This window comes from Capra hircus, chromosome 18 (assembly GCF_001704415.2).
Source record: "Capra hircus breed San Clemente chromosome 18, ASM170441v1, whole genome shotgun sequence".
Taxonomy (NCBI): domain Eukaryota; kingdom Metazoa; phylum Chordata; class Mammalia; order Artiodactyla; family Bovidae; genus Capra; species Capra hircus.
In genome coordinates this window covers 37021943-37041649 of record NC_030825.1, presented here as the reverse complement: position 1 = coordinate 37041649, position 19707 = coordinate 37021943, and the positions used below count along the sequence as shown (strand labels likewise).

Sequence of the window (19707 nt, the reverse complement as noted above, 5' to 3'; positions counted from 1 at the left end):
TCAAGCCACTGGGGCTCATACTTCTGTGACAACGGCGAAATTCTCGTTTTCCTCCTCCGAGTACCTTCCTATCTTCTGTCGCCCACACTCTTCTGGCTCATTTCCAGGGGGTTCATCCCTCTGTCTTGCCCGGGTCCCAGCTCAAATGAGGGCCAGACCTGGAACCCATGGCTTCCCCCATTCTGGGCAAGGAAAGAGGCTGATTGTGATTTTGTGTTGGCCTGGGCAGAATCCAAACAAACCTCTTCTCTTGCCCAGATTAAACGATACCTCCTACTGGGAACTTCTGATGTAGTTGGACAATGCTGAGGAATTTATTATCTCACAGTTTCAGAGGTCAGAAGCCTGAAATAAGCTTCTCTGGGCTCAAATCAGTGTCAGCTGTTTGTCACTCCTTCTGGAAGCTCCAGGGGAGAATCCATTTCCTTGCTTTTCCTAACTTCTAGGGACTGCCTATATTCCTTGGCTGATGGTGCCCTCCTCCATCTTTAAAATACATCACTTCTGCTTTTATCTGCCTGTCTCCTTCTGCCACCTTTGGCGTTACTACTTCCTCTTACAAGGACTGTTGTAATTACATCGGGCCCCCTGGATAATGCAGGGTAATCTCTCCAGGTGAAAATCCTTGACTTAATCACATCTGCAGAGTTTCCTCTACCATGTAAGGTAACGCAGTCACAGGTTTCAGGGATGAGGGCATGAACACCTTTCAGGGGCCACCACTCAGCCCAGGTAGGCAGGTCACTTAACCCCTGAGCCTTGGTTTCATCAGGTGGATGAACAAATGCCCACCCCCAGACTCATGTGAGTCAATTCAGAGGTGGCCTGGCATGTCCACGGCCCAGGAGTGGAGGCTGAGTGCTCAGTGCTGGGCCTCAATCCCTGGCCAAGCCAGAAAGGATGGTGCCTGGGAGACGGGAGGGAACTGCAGGGGGTTTGGGTCTGGTCGCTCCCTCTGACATGACTTCACTAGGGAAGCTGGGGGAGCCCATCTGTACTGACAATGCCAAGTTGGTCACAAGTTCCCTGAGCCCAGTGCTGGACACGGAGGGCATAACTGCCCAGTGGAGTGGGTCTGATAGCCCATAGGGGCGTCTAGGGATCCTCCTCCTTCCTCATGCTGCCTCCAGGTAGTCACGAAGTCCTGTCAATCTCCTCTCTATCGACATGTACACACTGCTATATTTAACATGGATAACCAACAGGGACCTACTGTATAGCACAGGGAACTCTGTTCAATGTTATGCGGTAGCCCGGATGGGAAGGGAGTCTGGGGGACAATGGATACATGTATATGTATGGCTGAGTCTTTCTGCTGTCCACCTGAAACTGTCACTGTTAATTGGCTATACTCCATTATAAAATAAAAAGTTAAAAATCTCCTCTCTAAATGCCTGTCAAGCTCCTTCCCTCCACTGACACAGCCCACTAGAGTCCCATCCCTGCTCCCCTGGCTCATCACCACAGCCTCCTCTTGGCCCCACGGCCTCTGGCCACCCCCTCCCTCACCTCCCACACGTATCTCCCTGAACCGTCATCTCAAAGCATAAATCTGACCCTGCCCCTCCCTTTTGTGGTTCCCCCACATCCTTGGGTAGAAGCCCACGTTTTCTACCCTGAGTTACATGGTCCCTTCCCACCTTCCCACCGGCTCCAGATGTCAGAGCCACAGTAGGCAAGCGGCAGACATGTGAGGGTAGAACCAGGAGTGGAGGGTGGGGGGTGCTGCAGAGGTGGTGCGGGGCCAGGCCTGACCAGAAGGCCCCACGTACAGGCACAGTGGGTTTCAACACACTGGAAGGTGCCAGCCGTGGGCTACATTGGCTCCCTGTTAACTGAGGTGGGCCAGGGGGTGGGCACCAGGTAGCGCCCAGCCAAGGAGCTCTTGGCCTGGACCTAACTCAAATGGGAAATGGCTTCTGAGTACTGGCTATTATTTTGAAGTCTGGAAGAACAAGCAGGAAGTCTTTTCTCTGCAAATGATTCTGGTCAAACCCCAGGGATGAGGAATGCCCACTGGGGCCTGGCCAGGCTGAAGGCCAGGGCTTGCTAGGGGAGAGACTTGGTGTCTTCCTGCATCAGCTAAAGACATGGAGAGTGAATCCAGGGCCCCCGCATACCTGAGCCGCAGCCATGAAGCTTAATTAATGCTTGCAAAGTACTCGGAGGCCTTGGCTGAGAGGCCTCCCGTGAATGCAGAATGTCCTTATTAATCACTGCCGCAGCGCCAAGTGGGATGGCCAGGGGGGCAGCTGCCTCCATGCCCAGAACAATGGATGCAGCAGAGCAGTTAAATTGTGATTCTGAAGAGCGGTCCTGATCAGCTGGCTCAAAAGCAGCTCAGCCAGGGGAGGCAGGCCTGTGTGGGCGCCACTTAACTCACCTGGCCGTTATCTCCATGCATTAAGTAGAAGCAGTAGAACCTCCTATCCAGCTGGGCCGGGATCACGGTGAAGCGCCACTTATCCTGGTAACCAGGCTGTACAGCTTTGCAAGGGTGAGACCAGCTCTGTACCAGGCTGGGTATCTTTCGGCAAGTCCATCAACCTCTCTGAGCCTCAGTTTCCTCATCTATAAAGAGTGATAATAATAATATCTTCTCCCTTATAGGATTGTGAGAGTCAAATGATATAGTACATGAAAAGGCCTCGTGCCTACAGCAACGATATCAATAAAATAAGAAGAGCCATAGCTGGTAAGGACACGATCACGTGTCAGGCACCCATCTAAACACATCCCGTAATTAGGCACTGAGCCCCATTTTATAGATGAGGAAGCCGGGCACAAAGAAGTCAAGCGACCTCCACTTTCCCACGGCCAGTGAGAGGCGGAGCTGGCCTTCAGACCCAGGCAGTCTGACTCCAAAGTCTGTTCTCTCTGACACTCTGGTGCCTTTATCATTGTTGTCGTCATCCTTGTCTGAGGAATAAGGCGGTGTGCTTCATTACCACCACCACCATCACTGTCATCATTGCTTGGGGCAAATGCACCAGCCACTGCTTGGAAACTGGACCCTGAGGCATCTGCTATGTCGAGCACGGGGGAGGGTCCCTGGTCATCTCTGACCCTCTACCTGCCATGGGAAGGGAAGAAACTTACTGAGATGGAGGTGAAGTATGTGGGCTTTCTCACTCATCAAAATTCTGGAGGTGCAAGGAAATGTGTAGGTAACAGGTTTTTAAGAAAAAAAGTCAATAGATGCTAAAGAGACTGAAAATGAAGCCCTGCCCCACCTGCTTCCTCAGGCTGTGCACTGAGGGGGACAGACAAGGGGCTGCCTGTGTGTGATAGAGTAGGACATCCCTGGTTCCCCAGGCATCAACTGTCCCTCTGCACTGACTGATCCCAGAAAGGAAGGCTCTTGAAGCCTGACCTGAAGGGTCATCAACCCTCAGCCTCCCCCCTCTCACTAGTGGCCATAGCACCTCAGTGGCAGCTCCTCCCAGATTCAAGCCAGCCTCAGGGGTGTGGCCCCTCTCAAGCCAGCCTGAGGGGTGTGGCCTGCTACCCCTCACCCTGGAGTAAATGCCCAACCAGGTACTTGCTGGGCCCCAGCCTCCCCCTACCTCTTTGATCCTCTCACCCTTCCTGAGGTCTGCACCTACAAAAAGACCAACCGGGACTTCCTCTGTGCCCACCTGCCCTCCATCCTGCCCTCACACCATCCCCGTGTCCTCCCTAAGAGGATGCACCCAGGAGGCCTGTCCTAGACCTGCCTGCGGGTGGTTCCTGCTCCATACACCTCACCCCCAAGAAAAACTAGCATCTCCAGTTTCACACCCAGTTCTGGATGAGCTCCAGGCCAAGGGTCAGGTCCGTGTGACTTTTACAAGGGGAAGAGTCAGGGACCTGTTGACCTTAGGGACAAATAAAAGATTTTCCCAAGCCACCACCCTCTTGAAATGGGCTTTTCTGTTCCAATATAGGTTCCAAACTGGTTTGCAAGATGCATGAGTGGCACGCAGGGAGTGAGGGCAGACTACAAAATGCTCAGAAACCCTCCCAAGCTGGCTGGGGGAGGGGAATGTGGTGGGGATGTTATTCTTCGCTTTTTCCACTTGCCTTTTGGGGAACGTGTCCCTGCAGGAAAGTAAGTCTCTCACCCGAGGGAAGATCTCAGCTTTAAAAAAATTTAGTGCAATTTTTTTTATATCAAGCAGTTATATTTAAAGTATTCAAAAGCCTAGATTTACATCGTCTTGGTTAAATTACTCATCACCAATCTCTCATCTACAACCTTTTTTTTTTTTTTCCATTTTCTGAAGGTTCAGTTTACATGAAAAGGTTCTAGTTTTTCTCCAGTCAAGTATGTGCTCATTTATATCATGAGTGCTTTAACTGTGTATCCACCTGCCTGGATAAACAATCTGTGAACATCTCCACTGGCCCTGCTACTGGTCCACACAGTCTGCTGGGAGCTGTGGATGCCTGGGTGGGCATCCTTCTTCCACAAGAAAGTGTAAACTCAAGGGCCCAAAAATGCATCTTGGTTAACAGCCAGCATGTGACAGGGAGTAATGAAGGAGATCAGATTACCTGGAAGGACAGGTTTGCAAGAGTAACACAATTTCATTTAAAAAGTGTTATTAATGTCTTCCATTTATTGAACAATTGATATGTATTAGCCATGTGTTTACTGTATGCATCTTCAAAATAACCTGATGATACAGGCATTAGGCCCACTCTCCTGCTGAAGAAACTATGGTTCAGAGAAGTTGTGACTTGGCAAATGTCCCACCTGATAACCAGCAGCCAGGTCTGTCTGACAACACAGCCCTAATGCTGTGTGTATGTGCTTAGTCATTTACACCTCACCTTGTTCCAAACAGACATGAAGGCAACTCTGAGAGAGTTGCATGATACGGCAAAGCAACCCAAATAACAATACTGAGGAAGGTGTGTTAAGGGAACTCAGAAGGTACCAGGGTGTCTTGCAACACACAGAATGGGCTCCAAGCTTCCTGCAGCCAAAGCAGAGAAAGCCCAATCGTGAGCCCAGTTGTTGATGTTGGTGGCATAGCTACAAATCAAAGACAGACTAGGTCTTCCCTGACCTAGTGGCTCAGTGGTAAAGAATCTCGGGTTCGATCCCTGGTGTGGGAAAATCTCACATGCCTCAGAGCAGCTAAGGCCATGAGCCACAGCTGTACAGCCTGTGCTCTAGAGCCTAGGAACCCCAACTACTTAGTCCATGAGCTCCAGCTACAGAAGCCCGGTGCCCTGGAGCCCGTGCTCCTCAACAAGAGAAGCCACTGCAATGAGAAGCCTGCACACCGCAACTAGAGAGTAGCCCTTGCTCCCTGCAACTAGAGAAAAGCTTAGGATAGCAACAAAGAACCAGCACAGCCTAAATAATTTTTTTTTTTAAAAGCCCAGACCAAGGGCCCAAAGCAGCACAATTTTTTCTGACTTCTAGTCCAAAACCATGTATCTCCCAAGCAACCTCTTAGGAAGGCTTGAGTGTGAGAACAGAATGCCTCAGCAGCCCTGACGCAGCCCTGACACAGCCTGGCCAGGCAGGCGGCTCTGGATTGAGAGTTTGGGAGTGCGGTGTGTGCTGGGTCAGCCCTGCCTCTCTCTGAGCTCAGCCACGACAGCTATCTTAGACTGGGTTCCCCGAGTTGTGTGCAGACTTGACAGAGAGTGCAAGGAAGAAAAAAAGGCAGGACTGAGCAGAGGGAGAAACTGAGCTTGACTGCGTTGCACCTGAGATCTCTACAGTTCTCCAGGGAACTCAGGAACTGAGATGGCCCCTCAGAGTTGTCCCAAACAGTGGCCTAAGGGCCTGGGCTTGGAGCCTCTCCCCCTCAGCTGGTCACGGCCACAGGCCAACCTTTGGGAAGGGGCTTAACCTTGAGAGATGTAAGTCACCTCCCCCGAGGGCAATTCCAGGAAGGGAAGTGACTGAGAGACAGTCCCAGCTCCATCTAGGGGATGGTGGTGCCAACCCTGAAGACTTGGCTAGGCAGACCCCACAGCAGCCACTGCACAAAGCCCCTGGGTACAGCCTTCGTGACTGAGTGCCCCAGCACTCCGTAGGGAGCTCTCCCGCCACAGAGCTTTTGGAGGGGACTGATACATCCTCCAAGGACACAGGCCTCTCGCCTGGGCTTGGACAAAGCGGACCCTGGGACCAGCCAAGGCGTCCCGGGAATATAGCATTGGCTGTGCTCTGACACACCAAGCAGACAGTGCTGGAGCCCCTGGGGCTGCTCGGGTTACGTGGGCAGCAATTAACTTCAGCCTGGAAACTGCTTAACACCCACCAAAGGTACACCTACCTACACATACGCAACTTCAAAAAGTAAAGGTCCATCAAGCACCCGCCTTTAGCAGTATTATTGTTTCCTGGTGAACTTGCCAAGGTAAACTATTTGCTAAGCATATGAGGAGGAGGCAGGGTGAGTTGGGTGGTGCCCGTGAGAGGAAACCTGCCAGGGCTGGGAGAAGGCAACAATGGCCTGAGGCTTTGCAGTTTGCTGGTGCCGTGCTGCCTGAGAGAGTCAGGAGGGACTGGGGGCAAACCCTGCTGGGGCAGCTGCAATGATTTGGGAGGCAAGAGTGGGGCGGGAATGTGGGCCTGGGACAGCTGAGGGTCTGAGGCCCCAGGGAGGGGTAGACGAGAAGGGCCTGGCAGGACACAAGGGAGAGATGAGGGCAGGGAGGAGCAAGGCAGAGCGAGAGAAGAGTTCAGCGAGGAGTCCTCCCTGATTGGGGTCCAGCAAGGCAAGAAGGGGATTGGGATCACCAGGCAAGAAGGCGACAGCAACCTGGAACCTGTCTTAATGGAGGTCTGCTCTTGGAGCCCCGCGGAAGGCAGAATCCACAGCTCCACTCAGATTCCACTTGGTTCTGCCCAGCCTTGCATAGCTGCCCTTGCGGCGCAGCTGTTGTTGGTTTGAAGCCGATTCAATGAACTCTTTAAATAGCTGCCCTAATGGATAATCAATCATTTCAGAGCTTTAATACTAAATCGGGCTGTTGGACACATTTGGGGGCAAAGCTGCTGTATCCGAGCCAAAAACAGCCCTTTCTCTTTTACTTTGCAAAGCAGAGTGTGTCACGTTAAATACCTAATGGCCTAAGACAGGTCCCTGGTGACCTGAAATAAAGCTGAAGAGGTAGATTCTCTCTGAGAGCCTACAAATTACACACGTAATTTGCAGATCTTTTAAAATTAGGCTCTTCATTGAAGAGCCTAAAGGACAGTAAAATAGAACCTCATGTTAATGTTTAATATAAGCATTTGCTATAAACATTTTTAAAGTCAGATTAAAATAATATAAACACAGTAGTCCTGGTTACATTTTAATCTAAATTAAAAAGATTCTGTCAGGGAGATAATTTAAGATGTGGGATAAAGTTTCCACTGAGAGATATCCTGGAAACTCCCAAGGAACCCACCTTGAATCTTCTCTCCAGGAAAACAGACCATCTGCAGAGCTAGCTGAAACCACAACATGAACCTTAGCATTGCTGGCTGAGCCAAATCCACCTCAATCACCCACAGGTTAACCCAACCAGGAACCCAGTCTCTAAGGCAACCCTCTCCACGGCCCTGACCCCTGCAGACTCTCATCTCGGGGTTCCCTGGACACCACACTCTCCCAGTCACCCTTCTTTCCATTCCTTAGGCTTCTCCATGGAGTCTGTTTCCTTAAGCTTGATGTCCGTCATTCCTGGAGCTTGTCCTGGCCCTCTTTAGGCCTCACCCTATACCCTCCCTGTGAGATCTCGTCCACTCTTTGGCTTCAGTTACTGGCCACCTGTGAGCCGGCCTCATCCGCTTTTCCACCTCTCGCTTGACTCTCTCCCTTACTGTGCACGTCTATGTTCCATGGCACCTCAGTCACCGGGATAACCCTCAGGCACCTCGACTTCTACCTGCATGACTGACTCACGATAAACACCCACATCCACACCACCTCTCCCCGTGTGCTCACCCCATGCTGAGCCCTCACATCTGTGCAAGTAGCCAGGCCTCCTCCCAGGCCCATCTGTCCCTTGCCCTCCATGTCACACCACCCCACCAGCTCTCCAGATTCATCATCTCTGCTTCCCCTGCCACCATGTCCCCGGGTGAGTAAGGCGACCGGGTCCTGCTTCCTCTGAGTCCTTCCCCTCCCGCAGCCCATGTGACCTTTGTAGAGCACAAAGGAGGCATGCCACTCTCTCCAGCTGATGGCTGTGGGATCTGGCTGTGGCCAGCCTCGTCTCCTGCCGCACTCCAGTTGGCTGGAGCCGAGAGCCAGCACTCTCGCCTACAGATTTCGGCCCATGCCGTTTCTTCTGTTTCTCTGTGTGTGCTCTGTCATGTCCAGCTCTTTGCAACCCCATGGACTGTAGCTTGCCAGTCTCCCCCATCCTTGGGATTTCCCAGGCAAGCATACTGGAGTGGGTTGCCATGCCCTCCTCCAGGGGATCTTTTTCCCAACCCAGGAACTGATCCCACATCTCCTGCGTCTCCTGCACTGGCAGGCGGATTCTCTACCACTGCACCACCTGGGTTCCTACTTGGACACAAATCAAGAAACAAAAGTCAGCTCCCATATGTGGGAGCCTCCCACGTCTAGGAGGGTCTGCCACCAGGAAACCTGACTGCCATCTCCCAGATGCCATCAGTCAGGGTGCTAGTGTGGGAGAGAACAGGCTGGGCCTATTTCATGAGCAGGGCTGCACAAAATTGACCAGACATGGAGCCTTGACTTGATAAAGAGGGGACGCAGCTGTTCCTTATCTTCCCAAAAAACACCCTTAAAGATCTTCTCCAAGTTTTTAGTAAAGAGGAAAGCCAGGATTTTCCTGTCCAGGCTGAATTTTCAAGATACTCTATCATTCCCCCAACACTTGCTCAGCTTCACAAAAGCAGTTAAATTACCAAGTGCCCTTTAAAATGTCCTCGTGATGGGGATCTCATAGATACTTGTTTATCTTCTAGCTGCAAGGCCTTCACAGGTCACCCAAGTCCATTTGGCAGAGCCCATCAGAGTCTAGGAACGTCTGGGGAGCCAGAGGTGGGGAAGAAGGCCAGAGTAGGGGATTTGTCTCTGGGCCAGGCCGTGGTCCAGAAGCAGCCTCCATACTGCCAGCAAGCCAGGCCAGGACACGCTTGTCTGCCTCTCAGGTGGAGAGCGTGGACGGGCTAGTGGGAAGGTTCTCAAAGGCCCACAGGCCTGCACCTTGCCAGGCAGCACCCAGGCCACCAAGGACAGCACTGAGACCAGGGCTCTTCGCCATTCTGCAGGTGAGGAAAATGAGGTTCAAGGGGTGAGGGTACTCACTCCAGGCTTCTGGTGTGGAGCGGCTGGTCAGAGATTCTCAGCCAGGACCCCAGTCTGCACGGCCCAGGCTCCACCTGTTCAGTCACTTGCATGTCCTTGAACTTAAAAACAGAAACTTAACACACATCGGGGAGAGTAAAGAGGGGGTTATTATTATGAGCTGTTTCTGAAGGAGGATTAAATCCCTTTGGGGATCCATTTTAATACACCGCCACGTTTTCGTGACTAGCCTGGATTTCTCTGAGTCCACTTATCTTTTTATAGTTTGACCTTTACATAGGAAAAACCTCAGTGATTACGGAGATGGATGTATTTTTCTGAATGATTAGGGAATGAAAAACACAGCCTGTCAGCATTAGAGTCCTTCAGGAGTGATCTTCCCTGGAGGACGGAGTTCACAAAACCACCCCTTATGACGGGGCTCTCGCAGCTGCGATTTGTCTTTCAACTGCAAACACCTCGCTGCTCATGGTCTGCCCGTGGAGAGGAGGCAGGAGGCTTTGTCCCGAATTCAGGGGCAGGAGCAGGACTGGTTCCCCCACCACCACCCCTCAGACTTTCCAAGGCTGTGGAGGCTGAGGCAGGAACATCAGGCCCCACGTTGAGCGGATGGGGCAGTGCCAGCATCAGCAGTGCCCCAGAGGGCATCACCTGGGCTCCAGCCCAGGAGGCCCACTTGTTGTCAGAGAGCAGGCTTTCCACACACGCCCCTGCCAGGAAACTGCAGGAAGCCGAGGGCGACGTGGAAAAAGCATTAGCAGTGTGTCTGGGACAAATCACTTCAGCTCTGTTTTCTTTTCTATAAAGTGGTAAAGATAATAATTACTTGCAGGATTGTTAGGAGGTAAACGTATTTAGGTTGGTGAATATACAGTCAGGTTTTCCTGGTGACTCAAGTCAGTAAAGGATCTGCCTGTAATGCAGGAGACCCAGGTTCGATCCCTGGACTGGGAAGATCCTCTGTGTAACGAAATGGCAACCCACTCCAGTATTCTTGCTTGGAAAATCCCATGGACAGAGGAGCCTGGCAGGCTATCGTCCATGGGATCACAGGAGTTGGACACGAATTAGTGACTGAACCAGCATACACAGCAAGCGCTCGATAAACGGGGTTTCATTCCCTGCTCAAGAGCCTAAACTTTTAAAAGCACTTCCTAACACGTACCATACATTGCCCTGCCTTCTTTTTAAAAAAAATTAATTTTTACTGGGGTATAGATGATTTGCAAGGCTGTGTTAGTTTCTGCTGTATAGCAAAGTGAATCAATTATACATATATCCACTCTTTCTTAAATTCTTTTTCCATATAGGTCATTACAGAGAATTGAGTAGAGCTCCTGTGCTATACAGTAGGTTCTTATTAGTTATCTATTTTATATACAGTACTGCGTATATGTCAATCCTAGGCTTCCAATTTATCCCTCCCTTCCTCCATGGTAACCATAGGTTTATTTTCTACATCTGTGACTATATCTGTTCTGTAAATAGGTTCCCTTGTACCTTTTTTTTTAGATTTAGATTCCACAGCTAAGTAATATCATATGATATTTGTCTTTCTCTGTTTGACTCACCTCACTCAGAATGATAGTCTCTGTTGTCCACCCGCATCTCTGCAAATGGCATTTTCACCCTGCTCTATGGCCGGGCGATATTCCACTGTGTGTATGTGCCGCTTATTCTCTATCCATCCTCCATCGGTGGACATCTGTGTTGCTCCCATGCCCTGGTTATCAGAAACAGTGCTGCAATAAACGCTGGGGCAATAATACATGTATCTTTTTGAGTTGCCCTGCCTTCTTAAGCAACGGAGATGGAATATTACTCCACGATGTTTTCATAACTCTAGGATCCTCTTTATGAAAATGTGGCAATCATACACTATCAGTCTTTAGTGGGAACCAAGAGCTTGGCCAGGCCAAGCCCTCCCCACCATGATCTCACACATTAGAGATTTGCACTGCCATTTACCTTGTGCTTTTTCCTCTTGATTTTGATTTTTTTTTTAATTGAAACCAGGTTACAATGTTGATCAGAACTGTGTGTTATATAAAAGCAAGTCAGCTCTTGGGGGGAAGGATGAGGGAAAGGATAGTTAGGGAGTTTGGAATGGACAGGTACACTCTGCTATTAAAAGGATAATCACTCTGTTAAAAAAGGATAACCAACATGGATCTACTGTGTGGCACATGGAACTCTGCTCAACGTTGTGTGGCAGCCTGGATGGGAGAGGGGTTTTGGGGAGAATGGATGCTTGTACATGTATGACTGAGTCTCTTTGCTGTTCACCTGAAACTATCACAGCATTTTTAATCCGCTATATCTCAATACAAAAGTTTAAAAAATAGTAAAATAAAATAGCCTGAATTGGAAAAAAAAAGCAAGCTGGCTCTGAGTGAGGGTTTCAGGGTCCTCCCCTCTTATCGGGTGGCAATGGCAGCCATTATGACTGATTACTTCTGGATTCACAGCTATGTTTGGGGATTTCCAGCCACTGGAAATCTGTTGAATGTCCTGATCCTGAGCTTTTATATGTTTGGTGTTAGGTGGTCTGATCACTTGTGGGACTTGAGGGCTGTCACCCAGGCTGTGGACTTTCTTCCCGTCCATGCCCAAGGGCTGTGTCTGGCAGCCAGGAATGGCAAATATCATGGCACTGGGGCACTGGGCTAGTGAGGACTCATGGTTCTATGAGGTGCTATGAGGGGAACCTTGACTGTCAGTAAAATGTTCCTCTGTCCTCATCATCCCCTCATTCCTCATAATCTGCATGTCATCCCCATCCCTCTGCCATTCCTCTCCAGCACAGCTCTGGCCCTGTCGCCCCAGCCTCCACGTGATGCACTTTCCCAGCGATCCCCTGCCTCATCTCCTCCCTCCTGTCACCGCTTCTAGATGCATCTCGATGCATCACTGCTTCGAGATGACCGCCCTCCCCACAGCACTACCTTGGCCTTGTTTCTCTGCTCAGCAAATGCCCCTTTAAGTCGCTCAGTCGTGTCTGACTCTGCGACCCCATGAACTGTAGCCCACCAGGCTCCTCTGTCCATGGAATTCTCCAGGCATGAATACTGGAGTGGGTTACCATGCCCTTCTCCAGGGGATCTTCCCAATCCAGGGACTCCTGCACTAGAGGCAGATTCTTTACCATCTGAGCCAGCAGGGAAGCCCCTTGGCTCTTCATAAACTTCTTGTTGCAACCAACCCTCACCAGCCTCCTGCCTCTGTGGCTTCCTCGGTCCAGGCCCATATTTGCCAGTCACCTTGAATTCATCATGTCACAGAACACACTTCCTCCATACCCTTATTCCTACTCAAGGCACACTGGCCTCCCAGCCACCCTGTCTCCAAACCTGGTGATCAGACTCCCGAATTCCTTGGGTCTGCACATCACTTCCACTTCTACCCCTCAACTCCCACCCTCTGCACTTCCTGATAGCCATCCACCTGCCCTGGGGTCTCTGGGGTATCAAAGCCCCTTCCTGTGGGTACTACCAGGACAGAGCAGGGAGGGAGCTTCATTTCACAGAGTCAGAAGTTGAGATAAAGGTTGGGGCTCACTTTAGTCACCCAGCTGGTTTTAGAAGGATGCTCTGCATGTTGGCTGTGCCTTCCTCTACTGCTGCCTCCTCCTCATCTTTCATCTTTACCCGCTGTCACTTCCACCTACCCTACCTTGATTCTTGTGGGTGGCCCAGCTGGCCATCAGCTCAGCCTCAGTCCAAACCCTGCCCTTTCCTCTCTCACCCATCGCTCCCCACACCTCCATCTGTGACTGCAGGGGAGGCAGAGGTGACTAAGCCAGGAGTCAAGACAGGGGCTTGACTGGGCCCCACAGGCCTCCATCCTGAACTTTAGCAGTCACATTGGCAGAGGATGGTGAAGGCTGTCAGGGAATTGCCCTCAGATTCCAACCCTTGGCCCCTACCTGGTCAGGTAGCATGACCCCTGTAACTGGAGCTCCCCACTCCAACCCCACAGCACTGCCCCAGTACCAAGTGCCCGAGGAGTTTGTGCTGGCCTCTGGTCACTGGATTGAGGTGGTCCTGGCAGGAAGACAGGCCTCCAGGAGCAAGGGGACTGGGTTGACCCTCCCCACAGGTACAGCCACCCGAGGGATGGCACACAGGCTGGCGTTGTCTGGACACTGCCTGCACCGCCTCCACCCCACCCTGCCCCATGACCTCAGGGGCATTAAGATCTTAGGCCAGTTCAGCCACATGGTCTCCTCCTGCCGCTTTCTCATTCTGGTCTCTCTTCACACCTTCATGCTGAGCAGCCCCCACTCTCTTGTGGTGGCCGCCAAGCTGGCCGGTGGAATCCTCACTTGGGCAGAACCCCAGCATCTGCTGCGGAGTCTGAGCAACTCCTGACAGCACATTTCAGATGCCGTGGTCCAGCTGTTAGGAGTCCTCACTCTGCCTAAACTCTCTCCATCCACTGCAGACTCAGGGCCCACCCTTACAACCAACACCGCTATCACTGTTTATTTTACCTGACTTACTTGTTGGCCCTTCCTCTGGCTTATAAGTTCTTTTCCATGTCTGGGCAACTTTGCAACTAACAAACAAAAAAACTAGGACCTACTCCAGTATTTCCATCCATGGTGGTAGAGAAACAGATAAAATGATTCTCAGTGGAACCCTCACCCTGAAATCTGCGCCCAGAGCCCTGTGGAGCAGGGCCTAATGCCTGTGGAGCAACACTAACGCCAGCCCTTGTGGGGCATTTGTGTGTACGGCTCTGTTCTGTGAGCCTTCTCTGGGGGCCTTCACAGCACTCAATTTGCAGCCCTCAGGGGACAGGCAGGGCAGTCAGAGAGCCCCACTTCTCGCACAGAGTCAGCCAGGCCACAACACTTCCCTGAGTGGCTGATAACCTCAGCGTCTCCTCCATCGAGGGAGTGAGGACTTGCAGGGACGGAACTGGAGGGTCCTTCAGCCTCCAGGGGAGGGTCACCAGCACAGTAAACCACAGTTACAGGAGCCTGGGCTCCAAGCCAGACACCGCAACAGGACTTCGGGAGGCCTTTACCTTCCGGACCCCTTGATACAGTGTTACTGAGCAACTATGCCAACCCCCACTTCAGAGATGCCCCCTGCCATCCTGCCCAGACCAGTGCTCCGAACTCAGACGCAACTGCCCCCACAACACACACCCAGTGTGGGACCCAAGGGACCCACACAGCCTACCCCAGCCACAGGCCACGTCCTGCTGGCAGAGGCATCCTCCTTCCTGGGGGCTTGACTTCCACATCATAGCCTCCTGAGTGGCGCCCCCAGCATTCCTGACCTCAGGGGCTTCCACGAGACCCTGCCCGTCTGAGCCCAGGGCTCCACCCTGTGGCAAAATCATTCTCTGCAGGGGCAAAATGAGCCCTCGAGGGACTCCTCAAAGAAAAGGGTGAAACAGAAAGGCTCTTCAGAGCGGCTCAGGAATCTGCACTGGGCGACTGAGGATAAAAGGCGGCTGCAAACTAGCTGGTGGAATGTGACGCCTGCTCGAATCTCACCCTAAAGCCTGCTGGGAAGACAGCTAGAGACAGGTCAGCGCTGTCACTGAGGGTCCCTCCCCCATCTCACCGCTGGCAGGGCCACAGGAGAGCCGACACAGCCTGCAGAGCCCTGCAGTCAGCGTTCTGTCAGAAGGGCCACAACGGAGCTTTTGAAAAAGAAGTCCAACGTCACAACTGCACCCACTCATCCAACTCTTCATAACTACGTGCCCCCTGCCCCACCCTGGCAGGTCCATCCAGGAGTTCTCCACCACGAAAGCTGTCAGATTTGACTGCGGCCACTGAGAGTTGGGAAAATGCTCCCACTAAGTTGCTCCCATGAACAGTGGTTGGCATTTTATGATACGTTTCCCATTTTTAGTTTGTGAGCTATTAGCATCCAACTCCATCCAGCTGAGTGGCTGCTAGGAGCCACTATTAGGACTAGGCGTCCCGGCGTGTTGGGACTGTGTCCTCGCCCTCCTGGAGTTCTCAGCCCTGGAGAAACAGAGCCATGGTTGAGTTCTTTATGTGCACGATGTACCAGGCACTGGTACAGAGAAATAGGACACGGCCTCTTCCCAAGGACAGGCCAGGCACACCAAATGCCTGGGTCCTGGTTATGACCGTGGCTCGCTCACCACTGAATTGATTTATTCAACAATAAAGTGACTGCATCGGAGCCACCCCAGGTTCACCCACCCAGATCTTAGTGAATGCATCAGTCATTGTTGCCTAAGCTTTGCTTCTCACCCAAAAATTTCAAAATCCATCCTTCCTTTTCCAGATATTTAAAAAAATCTTTCCCCCCATTTTCACAGACTTTTCCTCTGCCTCTTACTTTTATAAATTCACAAATAATCAAATACTCGTGAGTTGACATGCTTTGTCCTAAACGTAGCTGAACCTATGTAATTGACTGCTTTCCCTCTTCACCTTGGATTCCAGGGAGTTCAGGATTAAATTTAGAGCTTGATCACAGAAGGTTAGTCGCTGGAGTTAGAAATTTTGTATTCTCTTTTCTGACTGGGTTTTAATTTCCCATTTCTATTTTAATAACTTCACTGTCATATCTTTTGTTATAAGCCTCCAAAACCCTTTTTTGATAAGAGGCGGAGAACGAACAAAGTCAATTTCTAAAAGGCATATACCCTCCAGGTATTCTTTCAAGAGGTTATTGATCATTTAAATTATCCTTTTCTGAGGAAGATAGCTTTAATTTATACCTATAAGGAGCATTCTCTGTACTTCCAGCATGCTGTCTCAGATGTGAATTTTACAAATTGATGAGGACAGTTCTCATTGCCTACATTCTGTTTTCCCTAAATGCCTTTAGTAACCTGTGTGTGAATCAATGCAGCCTGCCAAGCTCCATTTATGATTAAGCATTAATTATAATATGCCTGGCCCTGTACCTCAAAGGTTAATCTCAAGCCAAAATGTGTGTCCCCTTTCATCTTTTCCTGACCAAGCCTCTGCCTCCTATCTGGCCCCCACACTCCATCCTCAATGGGAAGTAATCGGAAGACCATGTTAATGAACAAACAGCCTGGAACACCCATCTGATTTTAGAAGATTTCCCGCAGGCGAACATTAAATCCTGTCTCTACCACCAACCTCCCCCCCCTACCACCACCCCGTGCTCTGCTATGCTGCTTTGAGCGACTTTCATGCCTAACAGCTGATTCTGTTCAGCAAAATGTTTGTAAATGTCAGTGGCCGTGTCTCCTCCACGCTACAGTGAGCTCCCGCCCCCTGAAACTGTGTTTTCTGAGGCTTTTGTGTCTCCTAATGGCGCCTGGAACATTTTGAACATAAGGAACTCAAATAAAATGAACAATAAGCGTTCCCAACAAGCTAGAGCTTTTGACGAGGCCCTTAATGAAAACACTGAGCTGCATCAACGTGTGATAAAGGCAAACATCTGGAAATGCCAGCGGCAGATGTCCGATCCTTCTGAGGCTGATGAATGGGCACCAAGCTCTGTAGGGCTCAGCTGGGCCTGCTGCTACCTCAGCGACAGCCGTCCCCCTTCCCAGGACACTATCTGGGCTGGAGAGAGCTGAGAATGCCAGCGTGCCCACTCACTAGCCTGAGCCACCCCAGTCGACCACCGAGAGGGGATTGTGCCCAGTCTCCAAGGAAGAGGAGGGGCAGGTTAAATGTATCTTCTCTTTCACTTTTCCATTTCACGGAAATATATTTTCTAGATGAAAGTGTTAACTATACCATAGGCACCATCAAATGGCACTAAGTGATAACTAAATGCTCAGAAGGCTGACGTGTATAGTGTTCCAAGTGGCTCTCTGATTTATTACCTAATTTAGATAAACGGCAAATACTGGTATCGTAATAACCCCCTTTTATTCTGGTTTACGCCTCATTGTCTCTGGGTGTAGAATAAGACATGAATCATCAGACAGGCCCCATGGGAAGAATGGCAGACGGGCTAAGAGCACAGGCTCCAGCATTAGACCCATGGGGCTTAAAACCCCAGCCCCACTGCTGAGCAAGGGCTAAAGCCATGACTGCTGAGGGCTTCTGGGATGGGACCAGGGTTAAGTACAGAGTGAGGTGAACCCCTTGGCCCCACGTCCAGCATAAAGCATGGGCTCCACCTGTGTTGGCTGTTGTTAAGTCTTGGATTGAGGGCTGAGGGATGACTGGATCTCCACTCTCAGAGGTGAGGGGCACTTGAGCCCCCAAATTGTACATAGCGAGGAGAGGGTATGAACCAGGGGTTTTACTATGAAAGGGTAGCCCCTGTGGAGTGCCATCCTGTGGCTGAGACGGCATCTCTCCAGGGCCCTGGCCATGTTTACTTACATTTCTGAAACAGGAAAAGGCCTTTCAGGCTACATGTTTTGCTCCAAGTCACTATTTTCTTCAAGGAGTATAGCTTGGCTCCTCATGATGAGAGAGGAACATAAGGCCTCCCAGACAGAATGACTTTGTGTGTCTCCTTTCATGAAGGAGGCAGTCTTGGGAACCATGTGGTCCTGCCATGGGGACAGAAGACACAGGGCAGCCAGGAGTCCTAAGGATGTAACCCCAAACCTTTATCAAAACACCTGCCTTGGGGGGAAGTAACCTCGCTGTCTCTACCCGTAGTGCCTCAGATGTAGGTCTCTACTAAAAGCTACAAATTCCAGAAATAAGTTAAAAATCAAATCATCAGAAGAGGGAAACCCCATTTTCTAAGAGTTACCAAGTGTCTGGGTAAGAGCCAGGGTCTCTCCCAGCCAGGCCCACAGGCCCTCACAAGTCTGCACACATGTGACCAAGGTCACAGCGATTGCCCCACTTCTGGTGTCGCCAAGAACAAGGTCTCCTGCAGAGTGTTCCAAGTCGCTGGTAGGGCCCCGCCAAGTATCCGTGCCTTTTCATTTCCAATTCAGGCAGAGAGCTTTCTTGTCTATGCTCTATTCTTGGAAACAGTGTTTCAGGCTGTCATGATCCCCCTGATTCTGTACTGGGCTGGGCTGTGCACAGCGTCTGTGGGCAGGAACCTCATGACAGGTGGGCTAGAGACACAGGTGCTCGTCTCCTGCTCCTGAGGGACTAGACTCGTGCAGCAGTCCCACTACTAAAGGTTCCCCCCCACCCAGAGTCTCCTCGTGCCCCAGCCTTGCACACTCACCCTTGCATCTGCTGAGCTGTGATCATGGGTAGTCCAGGAGGAAACACGGTAACCAGGCCAAGGATGGCCTGCTGCCCCTCATCCCAGGACTCTTCCCTGCAGAGTGAAGCCCCTAGGTGTTCTGAGAGTTCCTCAAGGGCCTCGGCCCATTCAGTCACGAGCATTCTGTAAAAATGGGGATCTTCTCTCCTCCACTTAGGAGGATCCAGTGATGTATCCTTCAGGGTGCTGGCCCAGCCTTGGGGCTGAGGGAAGCCGGGGTGAATTATCCTGCAGACTATCAAACATCAGCAAATCCACTCTAATCCATTTCATTTAAAACTTTTGTTTTCCATAAAGAATTAAGCAAGGAAAGAATTTAATCATACCAAATCCACTTCCAAAATGGTTACAGATTCCATAATCAAGAGTAGTGATTAGGGAAAAAAAAAAAGAAAAAACTCAAAAACTCTGGATGTTGAGAACTCCTGTTTGGTACCTAACTGATCAAAGCAGCCTTCCTGACTCCAAGCAGTAGCCTTCCTCTGGGTTAGGAGGAGAAAGACAAATGGAGAGGAGATCAGGACACTTTTCTTTACACAGAAGGCAGTTCTGACCTGCAGCAAATTTGCACTGGTGTCTTCTATGAGCCTGATGACTCAGTGGTAAAGAATTCTCCTGCCAACGCAGAAGTCCTGGGTTGGATCCCTGGGTTGGGAAGATCCCCCAGAGAAGGAAATGGCAACCCACTCCAGTGTTCTTGCCTGGAAAATCCCATGGACAGAGCCTGACGGGCTACAGTCCACGGTGTCACAGAGTTGGACACGACTGAGTGACTAAACTGTCCTGGGTGATCATGGGGAACAAGACAGACACAGTCCCTGCCTTGATGGGCTTCACCTCCTGTTGGAGAAGGAAAGACAATACAGAACTGCATACTGTGTGAAATGGTGATATTCGGGAAAGGAAAGTGGAGCCAGGTAAGGGCATAGAGAGTGGTGGAAAGAGTGTTATTTTATATAGGTGGTAGAGGCCATGTCAAGGAGATGATGTTTGAGCAGGGACCTGAATATAGTGGACAGGTGTGCTGTGTGGATAGCCCCTGGGACAGAGGCGGTGGTTACAAATCTCATCTCCAGCTTCAGAGAGGCAAGACTAGCTCCTCATCATTCCAGGAACAAAGCCTCCTCACCAGCAAGTCAGCAGAGCTGGTCTCAGTCCCAGGGAGCCATTCTTGCCCTTCTCAGCATCTTCCTGGAAGCCTCCTAATTCAGCACACACTGGCTTCCAGGGGAATGATGTGCCAACTTGGGGGT

General features: G+C 50.9%; 1 protein-coding gene across 1 annotated transcript in view; it reads left to right on the top strand.

The window, feature by feature from the left end:
- The window catches only part of SMPD3 (sphingomyelin phosphodiesterase 3), an 83512-nt gene that overhangs the window by 25552 nt on the left and 38253 nt on the right, over positions 1-19707 (top strand). The gene's annotated exons all lie outside the window — the stretch shown is intronic.